Genomic DNA, 13,702 nt, shown 5'->3' with positions numbered 1-13,702 from the left:
TTCTTGCTTATCCCCAGTACCACTGCCTACAAATATGCTATGTACCTATTAGTAGTAATCTGAGTCTATAAATGATCCTTTCAATTAATTAATTGAAAAAATTAATGCAGCCAAGCTATAGCTTGGCTGACTCTATAGTTGAACTTCCTTTGCTTATTTCATTCATTCATCATTTTATTGAATTTTTACTTTATAACCACACATAGAGCTAAGCACTTGGGATTCTCAACTAAATAGGGTACCATCTCTATTCTGAAGTTACACTCCGAGTCCAGTGGAGGGTTGAGATAAGTTTAAGCAGATAATCATAGTATCACATATGAAGGGAGACTTGGTGTGTGAAAACACTCAATGGAAACACAGATGAGAGTGCTGTGAAACTTTAACTTTGCTCATACAAGAAAGAACTTGGGTCACCCATCCTTTGCACTGTCTTCACTGTACCAAAAGACCAAGTTGATCATCAGGATGGGTACAGCCTGCCGTTGCCATTAGTAATCAAGTAGTTAATGTGACAAACTTCTTGAGTATGTGGATTATTCTAAAGGAAATTTCAAACTTTTGTAAATTTATAGGAGGTTTTGATTAAAAATTAGGTTTAAGGAATGAAAGTTGGCTAGTGAAAAAGGTCTTTCTGACATTTGTTACCAATTAATTTAAAACATCTTAGATTTTAAAAGTTGGATTTGGAAATCAAATATTTCATCACTCTTACTTGTTGGTAAGCTCCCATAGCCTTACATTTACTTATGTTTACTAAATTTTCTTGAAATTTAATGATTCACAGGTGGTCTTTGTTCATATTATTTTTTCCACAAAGATTCTACATTACTAATCAGTATTTAGTGTACTTTTAAAATATAAGTGAAGAAAATCTCATCCAATAGATAAATTATGATACTAATTACATTTTATTTCTTTTATTTGAGAAAGTAGTCTTCTAATATATTTTGCTAGCACTGACTTAAACATTGAAAAATGTTAGGTTTTAGACTAGCAGCAAGTAAAATAAATGCCATAAGATGTTTAAAATAATAACCTGTAACATAAGCTTGACTTAAAGTTTCTTTCTGGTCTTTTTCTTCCCTTCTAAGTAGGATACAATGACATTTTATGTTTATAATGAGAACTTTATACAACTAGAAAATTTTAGGTGCTTTATTCTTTTCCAAATTTGATAATCAATAAACTACCGAGTAGGAAGTGTGGATTACATGTATAATTAAATTCAAGATTCAGTTCCATTTTTATTTAATTTTCACTCTTTTTTTTAAATTTTATTTTATTTTTAAACTTTACATAATTGTATTAGTTTTGCCAAATATCAAAATGAATCCGCCACAGGTACACATGTGTTTATACGTCTGTCAAAAGTATTTTCTCAAGTAGCCTATCTAGAAAGTTAAGATAGGAAGGAAATCACTTTTCTCTTCTTTCCTTAACTTCTCTAATCTATTGATTTTCTTAACTTCTCTTAATAATAACTCAAATGTCAAATAAATATCTATTTGAATATGAAGAAACCAAATAGAGAAGTAATTATGACTTCTGAACTTGCCACTCTAGCAAAAATCACATCAAAATCATACTACTACCCAGAGCCTTCTCATTTATATTGTATATCTCAGAGCTATACAATAAAATGATAAATATAAACACAATAAAGTGATGAAGATACGATTTATCCTACCACTAGAAGAGCTGTTACTTGAGCTGCACCTAAATCCTTGTCGATTTACAAAATAACATCTTCTAGGTTCATGGCTGAGCATTTCCATATGAGTAAGCTAAAAGATAAGGCTTTATAAAACAAAATTTAGCCTGAAAATCTTGAATTTAAATTTATATCTATCATCCCTGCCTAAGAGGTTAACAATAGACAGAGGTAGATAATTCTTATTTGGAAAAGGTATGGAGCATGTGTTCAGGATTTTTTCTGCTGTGTTGTAATTGCCAAAGGCAAGGTCTCCAGGGAAGAATGATAAGATCCAGAAATGACTTTTCAAAATGTACACAAAGAAGAAGCTGAATAATAAGAACTAGATTTTAGTAACAGAGTGGATTACTCTTGTTGTAAAATGGATATTTATACACATGAAATTTTCACATATATATATATGAAAAGTTGGTTGCAAAATCTTACACATTTACACATTTTTCTTACTGATATTCTTCTCATGCTTAGAATAATTATCATAAATTAATCCAAGACGATGAATGTGTTTTCTGTAGCCCTAAATCTAAACTTTTCTCTGATACACTACTTGCTTGCACATTTAGGATTATTTCCTTTTACCTGACATGCAGCATTTTAATCACTCTTAACTTCTCCATCAATTATAAACTTTTATAAGAAGTTATTACTATTGCAGTAGTTTCTAGTTGAGTATATCTCAATTGAATTATATATATCTGAAATGTCACAGGTAAGTAACATGTATTTTAAGAGATTATGAGGGCTAACATAACATATACTAGTATCACATATGCCTTAAAACAATGTATTTGAAATAGAAATAAGCAAGGAGAAAATGCACTTTTAATGGTTTCCAAATTATACTTTTTAACTCTTTTGATATATTGGGTTAACCATCTTAGATAAGGGGAAGTGAAACAGAGCAGGGAAGTATATATATGTTTGCATTTGATGCAAAAGAGTGATTTTTTTGTTTGGAGTGGAAGGTAGATGCAAAGAAGGGAAGATCACCAAAATGTTTCCCATTCATATGTGAACGTGAACGAAGTCACTCAGTCGTGTTCGACTCTTTGCAACCCCATGGATTGTAGCCTACCAGACTCCTCTGTCCATGGGATTTTCCAGGCAGTAGTACTGGAGTGGATTGCCATTTCCTTCTCCAAGGGATCTTCCCAACCCAGGGATCGAACCTGGGTCTCCCGCATCGTAGACAGACGCTTTACTGTCTGAGCCACCAGGGAAGTCCTCACAAAACCATTCATATGTAGATTCCTTTAATTAACTGAAGAGAATTTCCGATAGATACTGGGTTTTGAACAAATTTACAAAGAATGAAAGAAATTTTGTCCTTTGGTGAATTGCATGAACAAGATCCTAATTAATTACATGTAGTACACGATCTTGGGATAGAAAGGAGAGAGAACAGAGTCATGGAAAAAATGGGGACAGGGTCTACTTTCTTGGTGTAAAGAAAGAAATAGCATCCTTCTTGGCAGAGGAGGGAAAAAGGAATCCATTAAAATATAAACAAATGAAAATATCCAGACATTTCCGGGGAAGAAACAAGCATGGGAATTATTGCATTATTTGAACGTACTGTAGGTCACCTTATGTGCCTTCCCAAAATTAAGTCCAGTTGTAAAATTCTACTAGGTTTTACATAGAAGAAAAGTGTTGTAAGTTAACTTACAAATTGTTATTAATCATGTTTTTAAATACCAGTATTATACACATGCATTATATTTATCATGAGCACTATATTTAAAATTACAGCAAATTTAGTTTTTTAAAAAGGAAGGAAATAAAAAGTGAATCTACTTTGTTCCCAGGTTTGTGCCCCTGTCCTCTGGTTTACTTCTTAAAATATTTGTAACAACCACCCCAGTGATGAAGAGTTGAGTTTTCTACAGGAAGGATTCATATTAAAAATTCATTCAAATTCAAAACAAGACATTTAGCCAAAATTTTTGGAACCGTTTTCAAAATCCAAATAGAAGGCTTCATTAGCTCAAAATTGTAGGATGCCAACTGGCTTAGAGAATTTCGGTGATGTCCTCTCACCACCTTCACCTCATGGAGGAAGACCAGCTGGCCTGCAGACACTCATCCTGTTTAAGCATTGGAGTGGGGGCGCTCTCTGCTCTTTCCCTGCACACAGTCAGTACACTGGCCCTTTGACATGTCAGAGAAAATTCCACAAAATAGAGAGCTGAGATAAGGATGGCATTAAAGACTGGTTTACAGCCAGTCGTGAGTCTGCTCCCCAGCGTATACATCTTCTTGTCACAGTTAGAGGCATCTAGTGGGGCAAGGCTGCTAAATAGTTTACAATGCACAAGACAGCCCCCCACATCAAAAATTATCTGCCAGTTTAGTCCATCCTAAAGGAGATCAGTCCTGGGTGTTCATTGGAAGGACTGATGTTGAAGCTGAAACTCTAATACTTTGGCCACCTGATGCAAAGAGCTGACTCATGTGAAAAGAGCCTGATGCTGGGAAAGATTAAGGGCAGGAGGAGAAGGGGATGACAGAGGATAAGATGGTTGGATGGCATCACCGACTCAATGGACATGGGTTTGGGTGGACTCCGGGAGTTGATGATGGGCAGGGAGGCCTGGTGTGCTGCGGTTCATGAGGTCACAAGTTGGACACGACTAAGCAACTGAACTGAACTGAACTGAACTATGCCAAAGAGGAGAAACCCTGGTGTAAACTCAACAGTTTCTCTTTGTGATCCTTCTTTAGGGTCTAGTCAGCCCCTTACCTAAATGGTTTTTTGTTGAGATTCTGTGAAGAACCAATGTAAGGTTTCATTCAACCAAGGCAAGGTTTCATTGCCACCAATGGAAACCTGTGCATGGTGCAAACCTTTGGTGACAAGAACAATTTGGTGGAACAGAGGGGAAGTTTTTGCCACCCAATTTCCCTGGTGGCTCAGACAATAAAGAATCTGCCTGCAATGCAGAAGAGCCAGGTTCAATCCCTGGATTTCGAAGAGCCTCTGGAAAAGGGAATGGCAACCCACTCCAGTATTCTTGCCTGGAGAATTCCATGGACAGAGGAGCCTGGTGGGCTACAAGTCCAGAGTCCAACACAACTGAGCGACTTTCACTTTGAATTTAAAATATTCCAGTACCATACAAAAATATTTAGCTATGTTTAAAGCCTCTAAGAAAAGTAATCTATTGCAAATATATAATGCCTTTCACTCTGAGATATGGTCCTTCATATAAATGTGTGGCCTTTCTCTTAAAGGCTAAACCCAGCTTTTCATCTAATGTCCCCAGTGGAGAGGGCTGTCATTTGTTTAGTAAATGTTTAGCTCATTTTTTTGGCTGCACTGGGTCTTTGTTGCTATACACGGCTTTCTCTAGTTGCGGCGAGTGGGGGCTGCCATCTAGTTGCAGTGCACTGGCTTCCTGTTATGATGGCTTCCCTTCTTGCGGAGAACAGGCTCTAGGAGCACAGGCTTCAGTGGTTGTAGCACGTGGGCTCTAGAGCTCCAGCTCAGTCACTGTGGTGCACGAGCTCAGGTGCCCCACGGTATGTGGGATCCTCCCAACCCAAGGATCAAACTCGTGTCCTCTACACTGGCAGAAGGATTCCCAACCACTGGACCACCAGTAAAGCCCCATAGCTCTCTCTTCACCAAGACTAATTATGTGACTGTAGTCATCTTTGTTTTGTAATGCTTTCCTGTCTATTCGGTTAAACCACATGAAACTGCCATTTTCTTGCACATAAATGTGTGTGTGTTAGTCATGTCTGACTCTTTGCAACCCCATGGACTATAGCCTACCAGGCTTCTCTGTCCATGGGCTTCTCCAGGCAAGAATACTGGAGTGGGTTGCCATTCCCTTTTCCAGGGGATCTTCCAGACCCAGGGATCAAACCCGGGTCTCCTGCATTCTTTACTGTCTAAGCCACCAGGGACTAGCTCTTACTTTGCTTGTCAATAGTCAAATATTAACAATTTCATGGGCTTCCCTAGTGGCTCAGTTGGTAAAGAATCTGCCTGCAGTGCAGGAGACCTGGGTTCAATTCCCAGTGGGGAAAATCCCCTGGAGAAGGAAATGGCAACCCACTCCAGTACTCTTGCCTGGAGAATTCCATGGACAGAGGAACCAGACAGGCTGCAGTCCATGGGATTGCAGAGAGTCAGACATGACTGTGCGACTTTCACTTTCACTAGAGTTTAACCTAATACTTCAAAATTTTATCTCTAAATTCTATAAATACTCAAACTAGACTTAGAGTACCATTGTTACTGACCAAAAGATTACAGTTTGTATATGCTATCACCAAATACAAATTTGGGGCTTTTAATATTAATACAAGTGTGCTACTGTTACTGATCCCTAAAGACCCCATAAAAATGTGGCTCATCTTCCAGTCCATCTCAGTCACGTTCACACATGGCCTATGCACTGATTTATTTATTATGTATTTTTTCCTTCACTATGTTACGCAACGGTTACTCCACTTTGTTTCTTTCCTGCCAATTCCAGCCTAATCTTTGAAGCATCAAATCAACTTGCCAATTCCACAGCCATGTGTCCAAATGTATTATCCATATGGTTAAAAGAGTTTGCCTCTGTGATAGGCCCCAGTTTCTCTCATTGATTCCTCTGACGTTGACATTACAATGGCAGGACCTTTGCAGGCATTATCTGTTGCCCAGGTTTGTGGGGTGAAGACAGTGCTAAGCTCGTTTATATATGTACAGTTTACTCCCCTCTGTAATAATGGAACTGAAGGGCCACATCCAGCACCTAGACAGATTTTGAAAAAAAGTGAAATGACAGTTATTAGGTTTCTTGCTTTGAACACAATTGCATTGTATATTCTTAATCTCTGTTAATGAAAAAGTTGAATACAATTGCATTGTATATTCTTAAACTTCTGTTAATGCAAAAGTTCTGCAGAAGGTAAGATGCCTTTCATTTCATGTTTTGCAATCCCAGGTACTATACTATTTTTTATAATTTAGCCAAGTTGTTATCTCATTAAAATTAATACCAAGTTTGTACCATTCCATTTTTGTAGGTTCTCTGAGATTTGAGGGCTATTCATAGTGGTCAAAATTCACAATGGACATGATTCACAGTGTGAAATACTTAAGTATCACTATTATCTGTGCAGTCTCTGCTGGTAGAAGAATCATTTTTAGGCTTCACCAGTGTGTTGGAACATACACTGCAGCATCTCTATTCTAAAATCGTTTTGATACTAACTCTTTATAATAAATTATTTTTGCAAATGCCTATATTTTCTGAGATTTCTTTTTTTGTGATTTTTATAAATATCTAATGCTTTCAACCCATTGGTATGTGTGACATAGTGCACATTGGTCAGGATGTTGACTCGAGTAGTAGCTGTAGTATACAAAGCCTTCTTCAGCCTCTAACCAGGCAGTGATCGTGCCATTGTTTACATCTTGTGTGTTGGGATGAAACTGTTTCAGTTCATTTTTGCTCCATAAGAAATAACCCCCAAACATACAGGCTTAAAACAATAAATGTGGATGGGCAGTGTGGGCTGGGATCCACTGTGCAATTCTGGCTGGTTCCCTAATGTGGTAGACTGGTTGAGCACAGAGGAAACTGCTATTTCTATCATCCTCAAGGTGGCCAGGAATTCTATAATGTTCTAAGAGGAAGAGAAGCAGTCCTGTTGAGTATGTGCTGAGAACTGGCACAATTTTATTTCCACCATGTTTTGTTAGTCTATGCAAGTTACAAGGCCAGTCCTGATTCAAGAGTTAAAGAAATAGATATCCCCTCTTACAGGGAGAAGTCCCCAGAGTTACTTTGCAATTTGGTATGTATATACAGGGATGAGTAGAGAACTGTAACCGTTTTTTTCCATCTACCACAGAGGTCGTTCTCTTGTTTGTAGTTAGATGAGTGTGACTGCTCTTTTATTCAGCATTGTCTTCCTGTCTAAGGTAATGTCTCTTCCTTTGTAAAAACACACTCAACAGTTGATACAGGAGATAGTGTAAATTATTTCTATTATACTTTCTAGTTTGTAAAGGGAAGAGTAGGAATATTAATAACAATTTTTTAAAAGGCCAGTCAAGAAACCCTCATACACTCAACACATATCTATTAAAGCACCAGCTTATGCTTGGCACTTTCAGCACTTTTGGGGTTGGCCAAAAAGTTCATTCAGGTTTTTCCACACACTCTTAAGAAAAACCCGAATGAACGTTTTGGCCAACCCAATAGCAGTGGATAGGAAAGACAGAAGTCTCGGCTATCGTGAATCTCTTATTCTATTAAGTGTGTTTATGTGTGTGTGCTAAATCACTTCAGGCGTGTCCTACTCTTTGCGACCCCGTGGACTGTAGCCCGCCAGGCTCCTCTGCCCATGGGATTCCCCAGGCAAGAATACTGGAGTAGGTTGCCATTTCCTCCTGCAGGGGATCTTCCCACCCAGGGATCGAACCCATGTCTCTTAACGTTTCCTCCACGGGAAGGTAGGGGGTTCTTTACCACTGAACCACTGGGGGAGCCCATCATGGTTTATATCGGGCCACAGAGCAAAGACCATCAATGCTCAGCTCGCGTGTAGCATCCACTTGTGTGGACAGTTTTCATCGGGATTTGTTCTGTCAGTAGCTGCAGTTTCATTCGTTTGCATTTATAAAAACATTTGTTTATGCTGGCAAGAACGAACGATCTCTGCCTGCTTTTCTATTTGGTCTGCAGGCAAATCTTTTTCTCTCTGACCACCATGTCGATGTGCTAATGTGTGCTTGTGAGATGACTGAGTAGGGTTAAAGGTACAGCTTGTAGTTGTGGAACAGAGCTGCGTTAACGGGCTCTTCGGAGAAATGACCCTGAGACCTTGGCTTCGTGTGCAGCCTGTTCCAGCCAGCTGAGATCCCTGCCAATGAGGAGGGTTCCCTAGAGAGAGCCTCAGGGAGCATCAGCATAAATTTAAATTCTGGACCCCCAAGTATAGTTTCCAAAAGGGCTTTCTTGTCCTTTGCTAATTACAAAGTAAACATTTCTCCGGCAAAAAAGACACTTCCTCCTTTCATGCTCCTGTCCTCCTTCCCACCTCCCAAACACAGTCACTCCTTGAAACTGCTGGTGTTGCTGAAACCTCTTTGGCAAAGAAATCACCTCACATTTGAAGGCACAAAAGAATTATTCTTTCCATAGATTATTATCTTGTTCTCTTTTTTTATCTACTCTGGTAACTTCATAGAAGTGTTACAGACTAACTTTGTAGATTGTTAACGGCCTGACAGAAAAGACTAGTTACCTCTATCCACCCGCCTCCCAAGAGGCCAATACAACCAAGGTTATAACGCCAAGCCAATACAACCAGGTTACAATGAAATTCCCTGACCTCACTGAAACAGAAACATTCTCAAACTTGTTTACGTTAAAACCCTATCATTTTTAGCATCATGAAACGGAAAGATCACTTGAATGGTTTCATTCTCGTACATTACTATCAAAGCAGACCCCACATAGATTATGGTGTACTTTTGTACTAATGGACAAACCCAAGCATAAAATTCTAGCGCAGTGGCTGGCACCTTTGGGCTATTATCGGTAACATGTGCAAAATGAGTATAAATTCTTCAGAACCCATTATTCTACTAGGTTTCTGCTCTCCTTCACATGTACTTCACTTTCCATTTTATTTTCTATTCGATTCGTTTTTCCTTTGGCTTAAAGCACCTCATTCTTCATGTCCTAAATCGGAAATGTTTTCTATCACTTTTCTTACTGTTTTTAAGTTTCTTTAAAAAATTATTTGCAAATGTTGTCATTATTAAGAGTAAAACAGTGTATGTCAGAGTATTTATCCTTCAGTGATAGTCCTTTTTCACCAAGCTCACTGTTACCCTCTGTGTACTCACTAGGATGTTTAAAAATGACAGATTTCAAATTTTAAGCAAAAAGGAACCTATTGGCTGAAAACACAGCTTGCTCTAAGTGCTCAAACGGTATCATTGGATACATCTTCTTTCCTCCTTCTTGGCATTTCAATTCATCCTGCCTCTGTTTGTGTTTGTTTATTGGCATTGTTCTCCCCTGCTACAGGGAGTCTGTCTCTACTCACAGGGAAAGCTTGGCTGGAGAAGCCCTAAGTCTACATCCAGGTTGCTCTCAGTCCAAAAGGATAGTAAGCTCTCTCTTTCAGCATCCATTCATCCAATCACATGGGAGATGCAAATTGACCCTGCTTGACTCATGTGTCTACCCTTGAACCCATCACTGTGGCAGAGGAAATGGAGTGCTGTGATTGGTCTGCCTCAGTCACACGCCCACTGTTGAAGCCAAGGGACACATGGGCCATTTGAGTGGCAGTTCCATGTAGAAATAAGAGTGCTAGGCTGAAGAAACAAAAATATTAGTCGCTCAGCGTGTTGTAGCCCTCCAGGCTCCTCTGCCCATGGAATTCTCCAGGCAAGAATACTGGAGTGGGTAGCCATTCCCTTCTCCAAGAGATCTTCCTGACCCAGGGATCGAACCCAGATCTCTTACACTGCAAGCAAATTCTTAACCATCTGAGCAACCAGGGAAGCCCCAAATTAAAAAGTTTGTACTCTTCTATAGGGTAATCCCTATCCAATATTATTTATGGAAAAAAAATGTTTAAGTAAAAAAGTGTAATCAAAGTTTTACTTCATCTATTTTAGACTGGACAAGCGTGTCCAGCATAATGCAAATATTTTAACTGATTTTTTTTTTCTGATTTTTCTGGTTTGCTATAAACCTTTCTTTATAAGTAAATGGTCTCTCAAATGAATAGAAATAGAATCCACTATTCATATGAATGGTTTCTGGGATTGATTTGTGCAGGCTAAAGTAAAGACATGTCCATTTCCATTTCTAGCAGCTGAGTGTTCTGTGTGAAATTTACCACCAGTATGGGTAATGACCTTTTGCTTGATTATGCACCAGGCCACTGGAACTTTAAGATTAACTCAAACCTAATTACTGAACTCTTGTGTTTATACTGTGTATACACCACCCGGTCATAACTCTATCCTTTGTGAGCCCAAGCTGCCATAATTGAAAAATATGTTTTGTAAAAGCTTGTTTTGTTTATTTGTTGTTTCTGCTGGAAAAGCCAACTTTTGTAATTTTTGCAAGAGATCAAATTTAGGAAATGGTTTGTGAACAGAGTCCAATTATGTTTTCTATCTCAATGCAAAATGTACGTTTTTAAATGAGATATCCCTTTTACTCTTGTCTTATGTGACAACTAATGTCTGGAAACATGGTGGCACTCATTTTTCATTGCTTTTTTAAAAGTAATTAATTTTTTATTTATTTTTGGCTACCCTGGGTCTTCATTGCTGCAGGCAGGCTTTCTCTAGTTTCAGAGGCTAGGGGTTACTCCCTAGTTTTGATGCGTGGGCTTTTCATTGCAGTGGCTTTTCTTGTTAAAGAGCACAGGCTCTCAGTGCACGGGCTTCAGTAGCTGCAGTTCATGGGCTCTAAAGTTCAGGCTCAGTAATTGTGGTGTACAGACTTAGTTGCCCAGCAACAAGTGGAATCTTCCCAGACCAGGGATTGAACCCATGTCCCCTGCCTTGGCAGGCAGCTACTTAACAACTGGACCACCAGGAAATACCTCACTGAATTTTTTCTTTTAAATAATATCACATTTTGGGCAAGAAAATATCAGTATACTGAATTCACACTTGGAAAACATGAGTAATTGATAATTCTGAAAATGAGTCATAGAAATGTATATATATCTAATTAATTACAACCTGTGAACAAAAAGTATTATCCTAATTTATAGGAGAATGCTAATTAGATAGCTAATTATTTTTTTATGGACTGTAGACATATGAAATAGTGAAATATTCCTCAAAGTAATAAGTACAAACTGTTAATCTCTGATATTATGCTCCTCTGGTTTCCAACCAACTCTAAGCTCATAAACGAATTTTGTTTTGTTTCAGATTGGTTTGTTTCAATAGTTAAGATGCACTTGAGTAAAGTATTTCTTGGACAAACTGGTGGTGGATGCACACTTGTCCAGTTTTTCTAATTTTTCTTTGAAATGTGTAGGAAAAGGGAGTTTTCCTATTTAATTCCTCTCCCTAGGACCTTTGGCTTCCTCCCATCTTTCATGCCCTTGGTGTCCCTCCACTTGCTTTGTGTCCTGCCTTATCACCCTTCCTTCCATTCGTGAGAGTTTCCTCCATTTTCAAAGGATTATCTGCTCATAGAATCATCATTTCTTCTTGCGTTCACAGTTGTCAAAGTAGTTTAATACACGCAGTGTCAACCGACTTAAGTAAAGAGTGCTGAACTAGTTTGACAACCAAAACATCTCAGTTCAACTCTGGATTTGCTGTTTCTTTATTGTCTTTGGTTAATTTTCACAAAAGGATTATTTTTAATGTCAGTAAGTGTATACCTGATATGGCATGTATAGATACCAGAATGGCATACTACCAGTATACCATCATAGTACACATAGATAGCAAAATGTTTTCCTCTTCTTTGCTCTTAGTACTACAACAAAAATCTCTATAGTGTTAATGAACTGATGCACTCATTTTCCACCAGAGGTTAAAGAGGTGATCAGTGCAGTCGCTCAGTCATGTCCGACTCTTTGCGACCACATGGACTGCAGCACATCAGGGCTCCCTGTCCATCACCAACTCCTGGAGCTTACTCAAACACATGTCCATCAAGTCAATGATGCCATCCAACCATCTCATCCTCTGTCACCCCCTTCTCCTCCCACCTTCAATCTTTCCCAGCATCAGGGTCTTTTCAAATGAGTCAGTTCTTCCCATCAGGTGGCCAAAGTATTGGAGCTTCAGCTTCAGCCTCAGTCCTTCCAATGAATATTCAGGACTGATTGCCTTTAGGATGGACTGGTTAGATCTCCTTCAGTCAAGGGACTCTTAAGAGTCTTTTCCAACACCACAGTGCAAAAGCATCAATTCTTCAGCACTCAGCTTTCTTTATAGTCCAACTCTTAGATCCATACATGACTACTGGAAAAATCATAGCTTTGACTAGACAGACCTTTGTTGACAAAGTAATGTCTCTGGTTTTTAATGGGCTGTCTAGGTTGGTTATAGATTTTCTTCTAAGGAGCAAGTTTCTTTTAATTTCATGGCTGCAGCCACCATCTGCAGTGATTTTGGAGCCCAAAAAGAAAGTCTCTCACTGTTTCTACTGTTTCCCTATCTATTTGCTATCAAATGATGGGACCAGATGCCATAATCTTAGTTTTATGAATGTAGAGTTTTAAACCAACTTTTTCACTCTCCTCTTTCACTTTCATCAAGAAGCTCTTTAGTTCTTGTTCACTTTCTACCATAAGGGTGGTGTCATCTGCATATCTGAGGTTATTGATATTTCTCCGGACAATCTTGGTCCCAGCTTGTGCTTCTTCCAGCCTAGCATTTCGCATGATGTACACTGCATATAAGTTAAATAAGCAGAGCAACAATATACAGCCTTGACGTACTCCTTTCCTGATTTGGAACCAGTCTGTTTGTTGTTCCATGTACAGTTCTAACTGTTGCTTCTTGACCTGCATTCATATTTCTCAGGAGGCAGGTCAGCTGGTCTTGTATTCCCATCTCTTGAAGAATTTTCCTGTTTGTTGTGATCCACACAGTCAAAGGCTTTGGCATAGTCAATAAAGCAGAGGTAGATGTTTTTCTGGAACTCTCTTGCTTTTTCGATGATCCAGCGGATGTTGGCAATTTGATCTCTGGTTCCTATGCTTTTTCTAAATCCAGCTTGAACATCTGAAAATTCACAGTTCATGTACTGTTGAAGTTTGGCTTGGAGAATTTTGAGCATTACTTTGCTAGCATGTGAGATGAGTGCAATTGTGCAGCAGTTTGAACACTCTTTGGCATTGCCTTTCTTTGGGATTGGAATGAAAACTGACCTTTTCAAGTCCTGTGGCCACTGCCGAGTTTTCCAGATTTCCTGGCATATTGAGTGCAAGACTTTCACAGCATCATCTTTTAGGATTTGAAATAGCTCAACT

General features: G+C 38.7%; 1 protein-coding gene across 1 annotated transcript in view; it reads left to right on the top strand.

Moving 5' to 3' along the window:
* RSPO3 (R-spondin 3) overlaps positions 1-13,702 on the top strand; it is a 94,164-nt gene that overhangs the window by 45,670 nt on the left and 34,792 nt on the right. The gene's annotated exons all lie outside the window — the stretch shown is intronic.

The sequence above is a fragment of the Bos javanicus genome, chromosome 9 (assembly GCF_032452875.1).
Source record: "Bos javanicus breed banteng chromosome 9, ARS-OSU_banteng_1.0, whole genome shotgun sequence".
NCBI classification, from domain to species: domain Eukaryota; kingdom Metazoa; phylum Chordata; class Mammalia; order Artiodactyla; family Bovidae; genus Bos; species Bos javanicus.
This window is presented reverse-complemented; position numbering and strand designations above follow the sequence as displayed.